The sequence below is a fragment of the Anguilla rostrata genome, chromosome 18, assembly GCF_018555375.3.
Source record: "Anguilla rostrata isolate EN2019 chromosome 18, ASM1855537v3, whole genome shotgun sequence".
NCBI lineage: Eukaryota > Metazoa > Chordata > Actinopteri > Anguilliformes > Anguillidae > Anguilla > Anguilla rostrata.
This window is the reverse complement of record NC_057950.1, coordinates 27,116,715-27,137,525: the sequence shown is the minus strand read 5'-3', so window position 1 is coordinate 27,137,525 and position 20,811 is coordinate 27,116,715. Positions and strand designations below refer to the sequence as shown.

Here is a 20,811-nt window from a genome sequence, read left to right as displayed (position 1 = left end):
TCCAATACTGCCAAGATAAACCCAGACTTCCACCCAAGATTCCCCACCGCTGTGCTTCTGTGCAAGTGCCTACGATCTACAAAATCTTCCCAACAGTTCACTTTTTTCCACTTTACTAGATAAGCAGAGCAGCTTCTTTAAGATCTTGGCAAAACTTCCAAACCCTCCAGAGAGCAAAATGCTCGACAAGGATTTTGGTTTAAAGTTTTTTTTTTTTGGTTTGTTTATTTTGTTTTGTTTTTGCGCTATAAACTATAAACCCTCTGGTACAGCTGGGTTCACCTCGAAACATGCAATCCTTCTAAAACAGATTTTGCTCTTGGACTATTACTCATTCTCAGGGCACTTCCACAGAAGTCCTATAATGTCAAGACAGAATAAATTTTTAAAAAGGATTACCATAAGATTGTATTATAGAAAACAGGATTACACTCCACTCCAGACAGCCATGGTTTTAGCTGTCAGTTTCACGGAATTTCCAACATCGTCCATTAATTATCCATTACAGAAATATATGCACAGCACACTTATCTCCGCCAAGATGGTTTCACAAATGCGGCAACTACGGTAACTGATGGAGAGATCGAGTCTTAGGGGCATTCGATAGCTAGGCCTCTCCGGATAAGATAGATGCGCAAACTAATTGGGTAGTAAATCCAGACGGGGCAGGAAGTAGTTTGTGCTGCATCCTGTCGGAGACGTCGGCCCGTTTGGGACCCTAAATCCATTTAAGAAGATGCGCAGGCCTGCGGGCCTGCTACAGACCTCAGGGCTAGCGGCTCCACTCAGCGAGAACAGGAAGTGGATCTGTGGAAGCAGAGCTGTGTGAAAGTTGGCAAAGGGGCGCCATGGAGAGTACAGAGAGGGAGCCCTCTTAGCTGGGGAAGTGGAACACGTAGTATAAAAACCTCAACCGGTCAAGTGTCTTACCACGTGTGAAGGCTATTGTTTATGCCGTTGAGACATCACAGGTTCAAGCCTAGACTGCGCTAATTACCCCAGGGCCTCTCAACGGCGGGACGCGTTCGGCCTCACGCCGTCGGAGCGCGTTTACAGCTTCTCTCGGTTCGGCTCCAAACTGCCAAAGCGCGTTTGAAGCGCCTCTCGGTCATAAGCCCGGTTTTAACAAGCTACTGCATTCCATCTGCGACAGACACACCTGTCCTCTGATCAGCTCTCCCGCAGCGTAGACAGTGGGACAGCACTGTAGTTTAACGGCTAAATGCCAATAGTGTCGGCTAAATGCTAATAGTGTAGGCTAAATGGTAATAGTGTAGGCTAAATGCTAATAGTGTAGGTTAAACGCTAATAGTGTAGGCTAAATGGTAATAGTGCAGGTTAAATGCTAATAGTGTAGGCTAAATGCTAATAGTGTAGGCTAAAACTAAAACATACATGTGGTACTCGGCGGCCTGTACTGTGGCCTGCCTGTACAAAGGTTACGGGCCCGTGTGTGCGTCCGCTGAAAAAGAGCATGTGTTTCAGCTGAAGCTCATCTTGTAGGGGTGTGGGTGCTGCCACGGTAACTCAAGAGGCTCACCTGGCTACTGCAAACTTCGGGGGAGGGGCGATAAAAATGTAAAATGACTGTAGAAGTAGTACTTCACTTTCCCTCCCTGAGGAACCAGCTAGCTTCTAGCTAGCTCTGATGAAATGTGCCCTGTAGTGATGTGATTAAGAGCAGGCTGTGGAGAGCCATGCCACCAGCTCTACTTTTCCTGACAGGGAACAGATACCATCAGGTTCAATTTGAAGTCCGCCCCCCTTAAGACCTTTACTAAAAATGGAAATAATGTCTCCAGTGATTATCTGTCAATCACAATATTTCAAAGTCAGCACACTCAGGTGCAAAGCTCTACTTTTGGTTGTGACCATTCCTCCGTTCTAGAGACGTACTCCTTCAGTGCTCACTTCCTAAAAAAGGCTTCCTGAATATACTGTCTCAGGCACAAATAGGTTGCTCTTCATCTCCTTATAGGTGATTTAAATTCTATCATTTGCACCAGTCCCTGAATTGTTTCAAGCACATTATTATATATTATTATTACATCACAGAGTATAATACTATCATATTATGTTATTATACCATTTTGCCCTTTAATCATTGCATACAATCACTGCAAAATGAAGTGCTCTTCTGAGAGCGCACTCTTAAACCTCAGGGTCTGCATTTCCACTCTAGCATTTGTGCAGTTTATTAGAGGAGAAGCTATGCTTCTCTGGAGAATCGACCAATGGGCACATTCCTCACAGTGCCTCAGAGGGCAGATATCATTTAGCTTATGTTCCTGGGGAACCAGCAGAGCTGCACTAAAGCATGGGGCTTGGTATCGAATGCGGCTGTGCCAGTGCTGACTCTGGCGCATGGCCCCACGGGATGATGGGTAATCGGCCTTAGCTTTTGGGGGGGGGGGGGGCGTCAGTCAGCCTGGATGTCTAAGGCTCTTCGCTCACTACTGCCCCCCGCTGGTCATTCAGACCCCTATAGTCTGATTGCTGCTAGTGAACAGTCTTCCTCCAGCTCATGTCTGTAAGCTTGGGGTCGAGGAGCAAAAGGAAGCAGGGGCTTGACATGGCGTGTTCTGGAGGAGAGCTCATGCTTCACTGCACCCTCTGTAATTCATAGAGGAGGCTGCAGCAATGATTGGGCATTTCAAACTTGAGGAAAAAAATTGTATATTTACATAGAATAAAAGTGTAAATGTTATCTTCACTAAAAGTTTGAAAACACTTACATTTACCGTTTTTTTTTTTTTTCTTTCTTAAATATACAGTTTCTGAAAAGAATTTCTTATTTAGACATACCGCTTCAAACCTCATAAAAACAGGAGTTCATTTGAGTTAAATATAGGAAAAAAATGTGCGGTTCAGGTTTCAGGTTACATTTGACAACCCACACTAAAGTGACGTATCAAACCAGGTAATTACAGCTTCACGCCTGCACAGCCCAGACTGACATTTTTCTCTCTGCGTGAACATACGCAGTAAAAACTCCACACTCAGTGGCTTTGACGAGCCGAAAGTCAAATACGAGGTGATATACACTGCGGTACGCGGTGGAGGTGTAATGCCAGCGCACCTTCACATGATCCCTGGGAGTCTGAAACAGCAAGCACAACCCACTGCCTTTCTCCATTCCCACTGTATGACATTCATGTTTTATTTGATTTCCAGGTATATAACTTCCAGGTTCCGCACCCCGACGTTCCCGCCCACCCTTCTGAAGGGCGTGTTTGACAGAAGGCAGGCGACAAACGTGTTTTCGGGTCGGAGCGCTCGAAAGCACCGTTTTACCGCGTACTTAAAGCACATAACATTTCCTTTCTTCCCTGTGAGCCTCACTAAGCCAGTGGCAAGAGTTTTACATGTTTTTAATCAGCGTGGACTCCCTCCTAAATGGCAGCAATAAAGCTACATAAAGCGTCCAGGTGCATAAAAGGCTCGGCGGGAAAAAAAAGCGGAACGCGAGGTTTAACGGCCTTCCTGTCGGCTCTCGAGCAGACCAGCGCGTAACGAGCTTGGTGCCAATAAGGCAATGGCGGCATTGTGTGACGGCGTGACCCCGTCCCTTGACCACCTGACAAGACTTATTGCCGCCACACCCCACATTCATGCAGACGTTTTTTATGATTTTCCTTAATTTTTTATTTTTCTTTTTTCTTCAGTTACATAATTAGATGACACCTGGGCTTCCTTTGCCAAGACAGTGACATGCTTACATGGGGCCTCTAGATGAAACTCAGTTGATTTTTTTTTATGTGCATTATTGCATTGTAGAGCAATGGGAACCTACCAACCCTGTTCCTGGAGATCTACCGTCCTGCAGGTTTTCACGCCAACCCAAACAAAGCACACCGCGTTCGACAGCTATAGTTCTCGCTGAGCCACTAATTAGTAGAGTCAGGAGTGCCAAATTAGGGTTTAAATGACAACCTACAGGGTGGCAGATCTGCAGGAACAGGGTTGGTTCCCACTGTTGTGCAGTAACAGGGCTGCTATGCTGGTGAATAGTAGCAGTTATGTTGTCCTGTTTTTCCAGGAGATCCCATTTAGGTGTTACTGGGACAATGGCGGAACAATGGGCTCTCAGTGCGAGCGTGCGGCAGGCACGTGACGCACAGTGGGTGGGGTGGCGGGGGGGTTTCAGTTCTCTACGGCTGCAGATGTCCACTGACAGACATTTCACACACACACACACACACACACACACACACAGGGCTCTTATCTCATCAGGGCTTTGCAAATAAAACATTTAACGGCTGCAGCAAAGCTGGCAGCTCGCCGAAGCTCCAAGGGGACCCTGCCAACCCTGCCGTGAAAAAGCGCTAATTTCCTTATGAAACACATACGCACTATAACACACACACACACACACACACACACACCCATACGCACTATAAACACACACACACACACACACACACACCCATGCGCACTATAAACACACACACACACACACACACACACACCACACACCCATACGCACTATAACACACACACCGCCACACACACCATGCACTATAAACACACACACACACACACACACACACACCCATACGCTCTCTAATACACACACACACACACCCATACGCACTATAAACACACACACACACACATCCACACAGACACACACACACGCATGCACACACACACACATTCACACCCATACAACCGTGCATAGGCAAACACACACAAACAGGCATAAACACACAAACACACAAATACTGTATGCAAAAAAGCACACTACAGAACTAGTCAGGTGAAAGATGTTGATGACACAAACCAGCGCTTTGCTGGCTTCATAAGTACAGGTGGTCTGCGTGACCAACTGCTTGTCAGCTGTCCCGTAGACAACGGGAGGGCATTTAACACCCAATCAAGCTCTCTGCAGCGAGGCGTGAGAAATCTCAAGTGGTGACGATACGAGCAGTAAACGCACAGGGCCAGATTCACTAAGCCTCTGGCGACTAGTTTCAGACACAGACACGATGCATTCTGCCCCAGAAACATGCGTCCTGTGTATCAAACAGGCACGCGGGGCTGGATGTGCAGTATGCGTGTCAGGTACGCGAGTCATCGCAAGGTGCGCTTCTCTCCCCAATGCAAATCCATTTAAGGGAGGACCGCGCAAATAACAGGCACAGATATTACAAGAGCGGCTGATTATGTATTCCGTTGAATTTCCTAAAGTTCATGCAATTAACGAGGGTCGATTCCTGCATGCAATCTCTCAGCCTCTAAAGAACAAGCGTAAATCAGGTACAGGTCTCAAAGATGCAGAGAGAGAATCTTCGCAACAAGAATCACACTTTCAACACCCCGAACAAGACACCATCAAACGGTAGGCTGCAGGATAAGCAGCCATGCAATAATTAAGGCTGCGTGTTTGTCATGGAAGATACTGGCTAAAGTCATGGAACAGCCACGGCAAAGATGTAAAAAATCATAGAAAACTGGAAAAAAAAAGAGGCAGAAATCATGGAGTGCTTTAAAATAATTATTTACTAACCAATATATTTCATTCACAGCAGTGGGAAATGATTGAAATAACGTGCGCAACTGCAACGATAGTAACAAATGCTTGCAGTTTCAAAAAATCAGTGGGCATTTACCATTAGTACAAAAACGAAGAGTAAATGTATTGATAGGCTGGTGCATTTAATTATCTCTGTCTTTTGCCTTAAACAGAACATTTTTAGAAACAGTGCGTGCTTAAATCACATTACTAAAATAATTATTTATTTCTTAAATGTTAGATCTGGTAAGTCGTAGCCGGCATTGTGAAGTTTGAGTCTTTGATGGAGCTCCTATTCTCAATGACAACTTTATTGTAGCTACAGAAGAAGGAGAAAGCAGCATCAAGACTGCTGACAGAGGCCGCCAAACATTAGATAGCAACAAGCGACTGCATTATAGTTACCATCCAAAACTGCCGAAACAGACAAAAACAGACAAAAGTCATCTGTGACTTCTGTGACACACCCCCAGCCATTGAAATGCTTTCTCTTTCGGGATAAACAAAATAGGACCGAGAATCTCCCAAACAATGTTCCCATTCCATCCCGGCAATAGTCACGCTCCTTGCAACATCACACTCTCTTGCATCTGGATTGATTCAATCGACAATTTAAGTTTCTTTTTTTTCATAGTGCATTTTAAACTCTTCTTCATACGCAAAATGTGCTGATTGTGTAAATAGCAGTAACCTAGCAGTAGTAAATACCACATTAATTTCACACAGACTGCGTATACACCAACATACCCTCGTAAAGCCACAATTTGTGGCATAAGTTTTATGTACGTACATCTGGCCTACTGCCTCTCTAGCAGCTGTTCACGTATGGAACGCGGAATACTGTATTGAGCTAGCTAATGGTTAGCAGCTTGCTAAAGGAGAAGAAGTGAATCATAGCTTCAGCTGACATCCGGCCACACTTTAACGTGCACACATATTTGTCGAACTACACAACGCAGTTGTGTGGTGGTGACCGTTACGGACAAAGCCGTGTCAGAAGAGACGCCTGGACAGGGGCGTCGCAGTGGGGGGAAAAGTGGGACCGACTACCCAGGGCCCGAATGGGGGGAGGGCCCTCGAAAAGCCTGGAATGATGCGTGAGAGACATGGATCAAGAGAGGAAGGGGGCCCACAGAGACTGCTTATTTACAGGGCCCAGAATTTTGTGCTACACCCCTGCACCTGGACTCTTTGTGCACAAATGTGTTTAGCAATCTTATTAACATCTTGCCAGCATAAATTGTAAACTGTGTTTGTGCAACTGTGTTTGGGGAAGGAGTTTGTGGGATACGCAACCTGCATGTACGCAGATATATTTTTTAAATGACTTAATTAGGCTATATTAAACCGCGCATTAAATTGTGTTTAACTCTTTTGTTTTAACGAGGGAAAAATACGAAACTCTCACGCTTTGATCAGCTGGAAACTGGCAAACGAAGCGCGGCCAGTACCAAGCGAGTATTTCAGGAGGGGTTGCCAGGAGGCGCAAGCACTGCTTAGAATGCAATAGGGGGGATTTGCATCCGAATGTTTTAAATAGTAGGTGAAGTGAAATACCACCTTTTATTCTGTTATTTGTTAATTGTCTTGTTTAATGTATAATATAGCAGTGTTGTGTCTTCTGTTAAAATTGTTGTCGTTTGTACTTTTATGTCTGTTGTGTACTAATTGATTAAATGGGTTGTTGGTTTGTCTGGAAGGAGTGGCTACAGCTATTTAAGGAGCTCCTCAGGGGACAGAGATGTGTTCAGCCACTGTAGGTAAAACATTGTATATAGGGTCTGACGTTGACATAGCCTACTACTTTGTTTTAGTAGCATTATTTTTAGTTATTATTTTTTGATTGTTTTTTTTTTTTTGGTAAAAACTGCACTGTATATATTCTTCATAGGGTTAGCACCTGCTGTAAATAAACCACTGGTGTTCCTCAACCGAGTCTCTGCTGCTTTAAAAAAGCCTCCAGCTGCCAGTGCACCCTAACAGTGACAGTATGTACTGTAGAGCTAGTTAGTAAGGTACCATGTAATTAGAATTATGTCTTTGGGAAACAAGTCAAGTTTGGAGCACTTGGTCCTTCAATGCTACGACTTTTTTCCACAAAGGTCAAAACGGAACGTTTCCATAAACGTTATTAGGTCTTGAGCTGGAGAATTGCCAGAGGACCGTACGGCATGTTGACTCTGGCTCTGCATGTGCGAAAACTGGCAAAATGTGCGAAAACAGTTACTGTCTGACACAAACGTACCCTCGTGCACATGCACACGAACACAGACCTCTGCGCGACAGCTTCTCTCCCGCCTCATTGGACACGTGTTGGCACGTTCCCACCAGGCTGGCCTTTTCACTGAGAGCCCTGACAGCAAACTCACCACTTTGCTTTTTAGCTTGATACCTGGTGTGGGGTCTGCTTGCTCAAATCCCACTGAGCGCCACCATTACCCTTAATATCACAGCTCAGCTGTTGCAGCACTTCATGTTTGGTCTTTTTTACCTTGTGATAAATGATAGCCATGAACTCTGAGTCTGCCTTTTGTACCCACAATGCACTACGTCCACCTCCACCATTTGCTTGGCACAGCCTCGCAGACAGTATCCGGGACACTACAGATAACGCCACACATTAAATAAACAAATAAAATAGCCATCGGCTTCATCAGACGATAAACGACATTTTATAGTTCAGTAGAATCTTTTGAAGTTGTTCCTCATATACGAGACCTTGGGAGGGCACTTTAATGACATCACGCAGTGCAAACAGAGGCTGTTCGATGGCCGCGGGATCACAAGGCCGCTGTCGGGGGTTTACGTAGCAGGTGAAGGTCGACTTGTGTAAACGAGCCTGGATGTGTCATTCCCCCATAAACCGTGTGAGCTCCGCTACTGCGGAAACGCCAGGGGCGGAGCTTCTAACACGGGGTGGGGTGGGGTGGGGTGGGTGGAGCCAAGTTTACCCGCCCAGCAGGTTGTGCCGGAGGCCCCTGCCAAGGGGCTCGTATGATCCAACTGGAGGCAACGCCCGCATTTCGGTCTTCCTCATTTACCTGAAAGAATTATTTCCACTGCGGAAACAAACACAAAGTTCTCCAGTCCAAACGAATTCATCTGACAAAAAACGTTCATGGCACTCTAAAGCAGAGGCTGAACTTAAAGGTGCATGTTCCTTTTAGTGGCTGCATATTCATAAACAGGATCTCAAGGGATCTCAGGATCTCCTTAAATTAGATCCACTACGGGACCATAAAAGCTCACTTCTCAAGCCAAAGCTCATTTATACAGCCATTGGCACTGCCTGTTTCCTGCATAAGAGAACTTCTAACTGTCACCAGGGAGATCTGTTGATGTGTCAGTAAAACAAGTTCAAATAATCCGTCTACAGCGTGCCCATTATTTTCCGCTAAGTATTCTATACCAGCCATTTTAGATATGTTAATGAGAAGCTCAGCAAACAGATGTGGCACATTTCATTGCAGCGTGGAAGCAAAGAGTGGCTTTTCTTTGGACTTTTCGTCTGGCTTCAATTAATCATCCCAGTAGAATAGTTCTTACATGCGCTATCCAAAGTCCAAGGCGAAAAACAGAATACAAATTGGTTCATTTTAATTACAAATGGCTTTTCCAGCAATAGACAAACAAACAAGCAAAAAAATAAACCAAAATGACTCAGAGGAAATTCGTAGGACACTCAATAAAATATTCCTCATGATATATGGCATTGTGACAATGCATCAGATACAACACAAGCCAGATGGATGCAATAGCTTCTGTGTTTTGTTTGGCTTTAAGGAGCTGGCCACAATTTCAAATATTTTATCAGTTGACCACAAAGCCACCTGGACTGGGTTGAGAGGGGCAGGGATCCATCTCGCAAAAATGATGGTTTTTTTTCCCTTTTCCCCAGATAAAACAGCAGTCAGTTTATCTAAAGTATGTGTGAAGTCTGTATCACAAAGACAGTACACATATATTCTTACACAGTTTTTCATGGGAGAAAAGAAAAGAGTATCGCTGTTTTAAAAAGTGATAGCACACCTTTATCTGCTTTTGAAAGGTCTCTGTCCCTGTCATCTTTTCTCCATCCATCTCTCTCTCTCTCTCGCTCTCTCTCTCCCCCATCTCCATCTCCCTCAGCGCGCTCTCTCTCTCCCACGGCTCGCTCTCTCTCTCTCTCTCTCTCTCTCTCTCTCTCTCTCCCACAGCGCTCTCTCTCTCTCTCTCTCTCTCTCTCACTCTCTCCGTTGAGCTCTCTCCCACACTGTCTCCGTCAGACTTCCAGAAAGCCCTCCAGAAGGGTGTTTACACAGAGTGTGTAGAATGCGCTGGTGATAATGAAGTGTCTGCTGAGGAGGATTAGTAGGGGAGGCCGGAGGCGTTCCCCGCAGTCTAAGACCGGGCCTCTGTGGGGAGAGGTACGGTGCGGCTCTCTTCCTCCAGCGGGACGCCGAAACCGGCTCCGCTCACGGGGGTCCACGTCTCCCCAACACCTGCCTCCCCCCCCGACTCTGATAAGCACCCCCCCTTCAGCAGGATAGGAGCAATACAGTGTCTGTGTCCCTGGAGATGTCCTTCACAAAGAGGAGACATGAAAAACAAAAACGGCTTCTCTCTCTCTCTCTCTCTCTCTCTCTTTCTATCTATCTCTCAAATTCAAATTTGAAATGCTTTATTGGCATCAAATACATAAATATTGTAAATATTGTAAGTGTACATATATAAATACAGAAATATATTAGAACATGAATATAAATTGAACCTCTCTCTCTCTCTCTCCCCCTCCAGCTCTCTAGCTCTCTCTCCCACAGTGCTCTCTCTCTCTCTGTTATCATCATCCTCTCTTCAGTCCTAGAACAACACCGCGACTGAAGAGATGAAAAACATTTGACAGTTGGCGGCTGCTTTGCTAAAGGCCGCTGCCCATCTGCACTTGTAAGTGTCAGGGCCGTGTCACGGCCTACGGCCTCCTCTCTCCACTTCCTGTGGCCCCCTCCCGGGCTGTTTTCTCTCCCCCACCCAGGGGACAGCACCATGTCATAGTACTACAGCTGGAGTAAAAACTGCAGAACTCTTCTATCAAAATATCTTTCCTTTATCAGAAAGAATATTTCCCTCATTTAAATTCATGAGTGAAGCACACACGCACACGCAAGCACACGTACAAACCAACAAAGAAATAACGTAAATAAGTTTTCTGTGCTGTTCAACACAACATTCGCAGCTAGCATCCTCCAATGTGGCAGTGCCATACCGTTGGCGTAGAACCAATTCCATTAACGAAAAATCATGAATCAGAAATAATATCGCACATTATCCAGGTGATGGAAACAACCAAAGGGCTGCTCTGGTCAATGAGCGGAGGATGTCAGGTTGGATTATGCTGTTCTCCAGAACCACAGGCATGAAAATGCAAACTGACCCCTCAGTCAACTGACAGCACTGGTCACACGCTGTCTTCTCCTCCACAGCTCCAACAGAACCTCATCCTCTCGTCCCCCAGGTGAAAGAGTCACACTGAACAGGGGTCCTCTCTGACGTTAGGTTGGCCAGCGTCCTAGGCACAAACCTCAGCCGCCTGACCCAGAAATACTGATGCATTGTGTGGGGATCTGGTGCGTGCTGCCCGGTTATAATCCGGTTAGTACTGTGGGGTTAGAGCATTTCTCAAACACTGACCACCGCCAACTGAGCGAGCTTCACCTTCACAAGACAAAACTCGGTGCCAGGAAAGGGCGGGGCCTTATCAAAGAGGGAGGGGCCTGTCACAGCAGCGACAAACAGGTCCCGGTCAGGCCACTGCGTTGCACGGTAACAGCAACGAGCAGAGCGCCACAGAATGTCATAAGCGTGCAGCCACGTCATTACAGAGGACAGCGATGCAGTGTGTTTGAGGAGTGGACTAGGTCTGAAAACCGAAGATAAAAAACTGTCGCATTAGTCTTGAATGTCTTATTCCCTCTACCTCAAAAGCAAATAGCCATCCACTGTGAAAATAATAACAATAAGAAGAAAAATGAATAAACGTTGCATAACTCATAGTCTTAAGTGTATAAAACAAATGAACAAACAAATCAATTTTTGCCCTTCAAAGAGGTTTTCTTCACATTAAAGACAGATTGCAGTTTGCCTGACCGACTGTAAAATTTAAATCTTTGGGTCAGTACTGTCACCTTACAGTGGCCCTGGGTATGAATGCCAACCGGGGCCTATCTGTGTGGAGTTTGCATGTTCTCCCCGTGTCCACGTGGGTTTCCTCCTGGTACTCTGGTTTCCTCCCACAGTCCAAAGACATGCAGGCTAGGCTAATTGGAGGCCATAAGTATGACAGTCTGAGTGAATGGTGAGTGTGCCCGGTGATGGATTGGCAACCTGTCTAGGGTGTTCCTGCTCTCACCCAATGAATGTTGGGATAGACTCCACCCCCACCACCTGACCAGGAATATGTGGGTTGGATAATGGATGGACAGACTATGCAAAGGCTTTCCAAGGGATTGTTCGCATAGATTTTGCAAATCAATTAAGCCCAAGTAACAGCACATTAACCAGAGTACGCTAACTATTATGATACATTGACCTTGGTAAGAGAACAACTCTTATGTTCTGCACTCTCCTTTATTGGATAGGTGACCTATTGAAAGAACATTTTGATGAATAACAGTGAATAATGATGAATGGATGAATAATAATGAATAGTGAATAAATGCAATCAATCATGGCATAACAGTGACACTGAAATGCCTGTTTTGCAAGTGCTCGCTGGAAAACCAAGCAGATTTGGGGATATATACCCAGGCATATAAAACCAGAACTCTAGAAAAGTTACAATTTTAAATAGTGATTATATTCCAATAGTCCACTAAGCTGACAGGTAATGGGAAAAAATAATCTTTGCTTATGCATTTGCTGTCTGCAAGACTGCTTTACTTAAATGCCTATAGAGTTCATGCGATGCCACTGACTGCCTGATGGCACGATTGCTGTTTGCATTATTTCGGCGACGACGTGCGATTTATGCGAAGAGACAGAAACGAATGAATCACCGGCTGTGGAAGGGACACAACGCTTCTCTTTCGACTGAAAGCCGTCGAGAGGCTTTTTTTTTAACCTACCCAGCGGTGCAAAACCCTGTCCCTCAACTCAACTGGAGGTGAGTCCACGGGGAAATGTTTAATATGTGCGAATACCGGTCATCGCGGTTCCGAAACAGGGCCCAGTTTGTCTCGGCGTGTGTGCCCGTCCGGCGGCTCGCTCGGCACGCCCCGTCGGACGTTTCTGTGAAATCCTTGCAGGAGTTTACGGGCGCGGCGGCCTTCTTTACCTCTCTAATTGCACGAGAAACGAAAAAAGGCAAAACAAAATAAGCTCCAGCACTCGCTAAATTGAGTTACGTTTTTTTTTTGTTTTTTTTCCAAATAGTTGTTGCACAGTACGTATGATGTCTAGAGTATGAGTATTAAGATGCGAAAGCACAATTCCAGAGTTTACTTTAGTCAAAGCAAGTTTTTACATTCAGCTGAAGGGTCCCACAGAGCACAGCTTTCTCTTATTGAATGTTAATAAAACAAACCTGACACTCCCCCCCCGCCCCATGGATCGACTGGCACATGTGTCTGGAAAGTTAATGATTGCGTGGTTTTTTTTTTGGGGGGGGGGGGGGGGAGATGGGGTTGGGGTATGGCAGGAAGCTCAGAAAAAGCTCACACTTGCAGCATGTGCTGCTACTCAACGTGACACACTGGAGCCAAAGACAAATCTCGCAGCTCTGCTTAAAAGCAGCCAACGGTATCTGAGCAACATGGCCACTTTCCAGTTTCCAGTAGAACGGACGTCAGTTTGTTGGATGAGAAGTCTGGGGGAGAAGGTTCTACCTCCGAACTGAAATGTACAAAAAGACCGTTTCCGTCTGAGGGCTGGTCTGGGACAACCTTTCAACGTCAGCCGTTTACGGGCACGTCTGAAAAATGACACACCGTCCCAAATTCTGCACATCGTCTTCACTGACAGGCCAGGCCAGATCAATATCACTTCTGCCGTCGACACCCGCATCATTGGATTAGCCGCTACGCTGTGTCTGCCAGTCACTGGGAGGCATAATAAACAATAACTTCCTAGCTGGCCTTAATACAGCCTCTCATTGACAGGACTGTCAGTGACATCGTTCATCTTAGCACTGCTGTTCCACGTAAATGGATGCCCAGAACAGCTTGATCAACCCCGTCCTCACTGCACAAAGGAACAGCCGCCTTGAACACTTCATCCGTACGGTCATTCAAGGAGCAAGCACGGACTTTCACTACATGTGTACTATTTTGAGATATGTAAATATGCAGAGATGACACAAAGTAGTAGGCCTCCTTAAGGCAAAAGCTATTGATCCTCCTGGTATGTTCAGAGACCAGCTACATCAGATATCTTTGTTTCGCTTCGCTGTCATGTTAGATATATATATATGTGTGTGTGTGTGTGTGTGAGTGTCTGCGTGAGACCTGCAGATGCACTTTTGAATTTGTGATAAGTTTTGCAGGTTTTGCAGTCTTTCAGGGAATGGCAGACATGGCATCAGGTGGTGCAGGATCAGACTCCTCCACTTCAATAACCCAGAGGCTGGGGTTCAGGGAATGTGTAATTTTCTCTGTATGCTCAATAAAATATCCTCCTCCTGTGAAGTTTCCCACAGTTCCATCCTGGGTCCACCTGAGTCCAGATCACAAGTGCATTGTATGCTGACACATCTATGGTATTGCACAAGAAGACCAAAGGCCAGTGGGCTGTCATCCACTTACAGTACAGCTGTGTATTCCGGTAAGCTTATCAAGGTTGTCCACTCCTCCAGTGCTTCCCCTATGACTTCAGGGCCAGGAATGCACAGACATGGCATGCACTCCACCCAGATATCTCACACAACCCTAATGGCAGCCAGTTTGTCTTTCTCACATCGAGAAGTTGTAGTTGGCCAGCTCTCGTTGGCCGCGCGAGCTGTCCGTGGCTTTCTCTCTGGCCATACGTATGATTGGGTCTCCAGCAGTTGGCGGGCAGCGTGAGTTTCATAGAAGAACTGTGAGTTGTCTTCACTCTCCCGAGCTCACAGCAGGCGGCGTATATGAGCACGCTTGTACGTAGTTCCTGAATTGGACATTTGGGTGTGGGGTGCAAATTTAGGGTGTAATGGAAGATGACAAATAAAAAAATTAAATAATAAATAAATCAGCAGTACCCCAGGGTAAGGGAGGGTTGAGACACCTGGGACCTGGGAGTCTTCCTCTGACTCAGGCCTGTGCAAAGCCTGGCTTGTGGTCTGCGGTGTGAGAAGAATCTGCTGGGGCCATAACGTGCCTCTCTACACGGCTGCACCAGGGCAGCCGTAAACACACGGGCATTCCCAGCGCGGAGCCAAGCATTGACCAATCAAACCAAAATGAATCATCTTGGAAACACACAAAAGAATCTTGGTAAATAAAAAAATAAATAAATCATAGACTTCATCTGCCAGTGGATTTTAATGAGTTAAACTCGCAGTAAGATCACCGTATGGGTTCTGCCAGTGGATTTTAATGAGTTAAACCCGCAGTAAGCTCACCATATGGGTTATGTCTTGTGCATAATCCAGAGAATGCATAAGGGGTAAAGTGCCTAGCGAATGATGGAAGATGCTCAAATCATGGAGTTGTTACATTTTCTTCATTTCATCGTGTCCAGAGCCAGAAGTGAAACAAGAGACTAATGGAAGCTTGGCTTTAGCCTCATAAACATACACAGATTTCCACACTGGCATCAGATTGTCCCCACTGTTTATACAGCAGAATGATGATGATGATGATGATGATTATTATTATTACTATTATTAGTAGTAGTAGTAGTAGTATTATGGTGATGATAAAGATGTAAAGATGTTTGTTGCTTTTAAAATAAAAATAAATACATAAATAAATAAATAAAAACATAATAATGATAGTAAGAAGAAGAATCGTCATCAACATCCTCATCTTCATCATCATCACCGTCATCCTGAGAATCCACACTTTGCCTCCATTTTGAAAGACTAATCTGGCCTGAGCACAAGATGCTGTTATAGATACTGTACGACAGGGGAATTACACTTAAGAGCAGATCAAACAAAGAGTGCTGTTTGCATTTATGGCCTCTGAACTTGCATCAAAGATACAAATGGACAAGTGAGGCAGCAATGAGAGCCAGCAGAACAGATGGGATGGCAGCACTAATAAGAATTACACGCTTTCCACATTGCTGAACATTCCTCGGATTAATCTTCAGACGGGGGGAAGAAGGCTTTTAAAGCACAAACACAGGTAGTGTGCCAGCCAGAGGAATTAGTAGTCCTTTAATTCTATCTGAAAGCAAGGCCTCAGAGGGAAAAGACAGCACGTAGATGAAAAAAGATTAGTGTTCACCGGGGTTTGTTATTTTCATTTATTATTTTATGTTATCCCCCTGGGATAAAGGCATTCCATTGCTTATTGATTATTTATTATTGTTGCCCTTTGTTCAATTACATCCACCGACCTCTCGGATCAAATAGCAAAGGAGAGGACAGAAGGGGGTCACAGCCATGATAGAGGCAGTTGAAACACACACACACACACACTCTCTCTCTCTCTCTCTCTCTCTCTCTCCCATACACACACATACTCTCTCATTCATACACACACACTCTCTCTTTTGTTCTCTCTCACACACACAAACACACACACAATCATGAGTGAGGGCATGCTTAGACAAACCCCAGTTCCACCCCCTGCCCCCTAACTCTTCAGTTACTGAATAAACAATCTTGGGGAAGACTGACGGAGAGAATGGCAGCGAGGCAAATCTAGAGCTTACAGAGCTACAGAACTACAGAAGTTTTTATAAGTCAGATCAGCCACATATTATCAATAGTATAAATCACAACTTTCATAAACAATGAGGAAACCACTGTGTTTAGAAGAGTGCAGCATACGAAGTGTCAAATATCAGTGCATCAATAAGCAATTCAAAGTGTGATTAAAAACTATTGCTTTTGCGGCCCTGCGTCAGTTCTTCTCCTTTTCTCTCTTCAGCCTCAAACAGACATTTTAATGCCATCCACCTGCATGACCTACAGACCTCATCGCCTTTGCTGCGATGGAACTTTGTGCATCATGCGGGCGAGTCAACTCCACCACCACAGAAGAAGAATGAGTGTGCGGTGCAAGCACTGGAGGACAAAATAGCAATTACAACTGAGAGCTTTTGGAGAACCATCGCAACTTCCTGCGACTCAGTGAAGCATCGCCGTTTATAATCATTAAGGCAGAATCGAGCACGTCAAGGGAGAACCGCGCAACCGTAGCAGGCGACCGCTCGCGTTGCTTTGTGCCCCGTCGTTAAAGCTAAGGAGAGCGACTGTTTGCGGTCACGGTCCGACGACGAGAACGTTCGAGAATCCTGCCAGGGCTTCGAGGAGAGACTGCGAAGCGAGCGAAGCGAGCGTTTTGTTTGGGTGGTCTCGTTAAAGAGGCGTGCTAAATGGAGCCCGGTTATGTTTAGAATGCTAATGAGCCCTTTCCCGCCCGAATAAAGACATCAAAGACCGTGCTACCAGGACTGAGCCTGCCTGCCAGTGGAGCGAGAGCCTGAAGCAGCGCAGCAAGGCCCTTATTTTTAGCAGTTTGCGTCAGTGTCCCATCCCCATATCGAAACGTCACATCATCTCCACCCAGTACAGGCGTAATTATGTTCAAATGTGAACCGCACCATTTAAAATGCATCTGGTATAGCGGCATGCTATTCTTGCCAACACCTCTCCGAAACGTGCGTGCTTTCCCACTTTGATACATTCACGTTTGTAGCCTAAAAGAGCTTTCTCTGTCTTCTGAATAAAAATCACCCTGAAATAACTACGATGCATATGTAGAGTATTTTCCCCCAATAGACTTTCTGCTAGTCAGCAATGATCTTCAATCTCAATGCTGGCAGGCATCTTGAAATAACATCAAAGTCACACCGTGTTCAGTGGTATGAATATTCCCACTTTAAGAGTCAAAGAGGGAATTACATCGGAAGCTAAGCGTGCCGGTCGAACGTGCTACATACAGCGCGCACTTTGCACACACTCCATGCCTGACCACGGCCTGTGTAACAGCTGTGATCCGCTGTCATGGCTGCCGAGACGAAGCGAGCTCCGTGCCACTTCTGTTCCGTGTCCAATGCAATTCCGGAGCGCTTCAAATTCTAAGAAGCCAATGCAGAAACGAATAATCTTTTTATTTGTTCTGGAATTTGCGTAGCTACATTGTCTGAGATATAATGAATGATTGTTATATATCAAAAATGAAAAAGAAAATTCTGTTCCTGGTACAAAAGAGGAAAGGACATGACCACGCCTGCGTTTCTCCAAGGAAAAGAACAATTTTGAGTACCCACTGTGCTGCCATTCAAATAAACAAGATAAAACGCAACAGAACATCAGATAGCGGACTCACCCAACCATAAGTCCATAATTACCGTCTGACCACAAACACACACACACTTATCTAACCTTATAATGTTCAAATTTGAAGAACGCGTTACTTTCTGATTTTCTTGATTTTAGCAGAAGCGTGTCGCATTTGGTAAGAAGCTAATAGAACATTCTGTTCAGACAGGATTAAATCGGATAAAGAAAAGAAGCGGTTATTCAATTAGCGAAACGTCCTTGCGCACCTAATTTTGCGGCGGTAAGGAACACGATGACCGCGCGCTTGCACGGAACGCAGCCCCACCGCGTACCCGCCACACTGTCTCACCGCACACTGTCTCACCGCCACACTGTCTCACCGCACACTGTCTCACCGCCACACTGTCTCACCGCACACTGTCTCACCTCACACTGTCTCACCGCACACGGCACCGCACACTGTCTCACCGCACACTGTCTCACCGCCACACTGTCTCACCGCCACATTGTCTCATCGCCACACTGTCTCACCGCACACGACACCGCACACTGTCTCACCTCCACACTGTCTCACCGCACACGGCACCGCACACTGTCTCACCGCCACACTGTCTCACCGCACACTGTCTCACCGCACACTGTCTCACCGCACACTGTCTCACCGCACACGACACCGCACACTGTCTCACCGCCACACTGTCTCACCGCACACTGTCTCACCGCACACTGTCTCACCGCACACTGTCTCACCGCACACTGTCTCACCGCCACACTGTCTCACCGCACATGGCACCGCCACACTGTCTCACCGCCACACTGTCTCACCGCACACGGCACCGCACACTGTCTCACCGCCACACTGTCTCACCGCACACTGTCTCACCGCACACGGCACCGCACACTGTCTCATCGCCACACTGTCTCACCGCAGTCTCACCGCCACACTGTCTCACCGCACACTGTCTCACCGCCACACTGTCTCACCGCACACTGTCTCACCGCCACACTGTCTCACCGCACACGGCACCGCACACTGTCTCACCGCACACTGTCTCACCGCCACACTGTCTCACCGCACACGGCACCGCACAGGAGTAAAGGCAGCGGACTGTGGAGTAACGGAGAGCAAATCTCCTCCAGTTTAACGCCACCAGATTTATTGCGGCTCGTTGACACGGAGGCCGTTGTCTCCACCTCACGGAGGCTGGCAGAGTTCAAGAGGCACGGCACTGTCCTCGATTTCCCCAAGAAAGAGAGAAAAAAAAACCTCTTCGGCGGAAAAAAAAGCTGAAAAACACCAGAGATAAGGGAACGTCGCGGCTGTTCAGACGGATCCTCTGAAAACCGATCCCGCGATACGCCCTCAAGACGGAGGACGGAGGACGGAGGCCGCCCCTCCTCGAAGGTCCGCGCGTGTTAAATTTTAAAAGAAGAGGAGGGGAGGTGGGAAGGAAAGAGAGAGGGGAAAGAAAACAGAACCACACGCATCACCCGGAGACTGATAAAGGAGGACAGATAAAGCCACCCTAAGCAAATGTAGCTTAAACAGCGAAGATAGAGCGGCATTGTTTTCTTCCAGATAAAAAAAGGGTATTTCGGGCGCACTGCCAGAGAGGTCTGCAGGTGATAAAAGCTATGACCTTTCGCCACCCACAATGGCTTCTATCTCCACCCGTCCCTGTCCCCCCTCACCCCCCCCCTCTTCCCCAGTGATAGCTCCACTCCATACGTCACTTCTGACAAACACGCGTATTTACACAAGATTGTCCTCACGCTCTGGCAAAGGACCCATTCTGTCACCTTCAGTTCATTGTCTTTTCTTGCCCCCCCCCCCCCCCCCAAGGAGAAGATAGCCTGCAGAGGCGTATTAACACTGATGAACTGCTAGAGGAAAGATGTCAAGCTCGGATTCCCTCGCAGTGGCTGCTGCCACGGCTGTCTGTTATTTTAAAGATCACTATCCTACAGAAGTGGGGGAAAAAAATCTTCTCTTCTCACGAATCAAAAGTATGCAAGTAACTGCTAGGTTAGTTTTAGAAACAATTAAGGAATCAAGCTGGTTGGGGGTTGATTGCCAAACACGCAAAACATACATAAGAAAGGCAGTTAGAAAAGAAAAGGCTCTGCTTTTGTGCTGATATTCATCATTCTCTTAAATACACATTCACTGAGAACCTTCACCTCTTTCAGTCCAGTGTGATACCAGCAAGCCAGCACAACATCACTCTGAAAATATGTAAATAAAGCATGCCCTACATTACTTTGTGTTTGTAGGTGGAATGTAAAACATGGTCTCGACTTTCAGAGAAGCTGTTTGTTCACCTGCAGACGCCAGGAATAACACGCATTCTGATTCAATACGCAGACCTGAAAGGACTTGTGTTTACTCGGTCAGATACGCTGAAGGATAAGGAAAAGAAACTAGTATGTTTTTTTTACGAAGAAAATGGTAGAAAAAGGAAACAGCTGGTTTGCTTTTAACGCGTTTCAAATACGCTAAACTTGTAGCAAGGAATATGAATTTGAAAAGAAAAAAAACGGTTGAACGATGGATTCTAGGAGAGGGGAATATGTCAACAGAGATTGTCTCTCAAACGGAACTTTGCGTGGGGAGATGGCTTCTCTGTCACGATACGAGCGTGACCTCTGAACCCAATCAGAGCGCGGCGAAGGCTGATCTGACAGCCCGCTCGGGCTCCTCTTTCACAGATGACGACGACGCGGGCTTCGGAACGTACCGGAACAATCGCCAGGCTTCCGAGGGCTTAGCCAAGCATCAGATCAGATAGTAATCACTGGGGAAAGACTGATTAGACATGGGTAGTCTTTCAGCTCCTCTGGACAGACTGCTAATTGTCTGCACAGACTGTGAAACAGCTCTCACAGATGA

At 46.2% G+C, this 20,811-nt stretch overlaps 1 protein-coding gene across 3 annotated transcripts in view; it reads right to left on the bottom strand.

The window, feature by feature from the left end:
- The window catches only part of macrod2 (mono-ADP ribosylhydrolase 2), a 561,756-nt gene that overhangs the window by 379,465 nt on the left and 161,480 nt on the right, over positions 1 to 20,811 (bottom strand). The gene's annotated exons all lie outside the window — the stretch shown is intronic.